Here is a 495-nt window from a genome sequence, read left to right as displayed (position 1 = left end):
ACCAAACCTCCATATGTTTTACTAAAGAACAATAACCTTGACATAATTTTATAAAAAGAACAGGACAACATAGCTTTTCAAGCCTTAAAGAAGAATTTACTAAACCTATCTTCTCTTGGACATTTGATCAGATTCTTTTTTTCCTTTTTGTATGTGAAAAAGAAGTAAATGACTTTGGGGTACTCACCCCAAAATCTAGGGACCATTATCAACCCATAGTGTATTATAGCTGGCAACTGGATTCTGTGGTGCAGAGGTAGCCCCTTTGCCTCCAAGTCATTACTGCCACTGCCTTTTGGTTAAGACCATGGAGGAAATTGTTATGGGATACCCTTTAACCACCTTTATATCCCATGTAGTAGAAGCTCTCCTGAATTCTCAGCACATTCAGCGTTTTTCAGTCAGCTACCTCACGTTCCTATGAAATCCTTTTGTTAACTACTCTTTACATAACCCTTTCATGTAGTAATAACTTTTACCCAGCTGTTTTCCCCT

Source organism: Pteropus vampyrus, unplaced genomic scaffold (genome assembly GCF_000151845.1).
Source record: "Pteropus vampyrus isolate Shadow unplaced genomic scaffold, Pvam_2.0 Scaffold64, whole genome shotgun sequence".
Taxonomy (NCBI): Eukaryota; Metazoa; Chordata; class Mammalia; order Chiroptera; family Pteropodidae; genus Pteropus; species Pteropus vampyrus.
Note: the sequence above shows the minus strand (reverse complement) of the source record.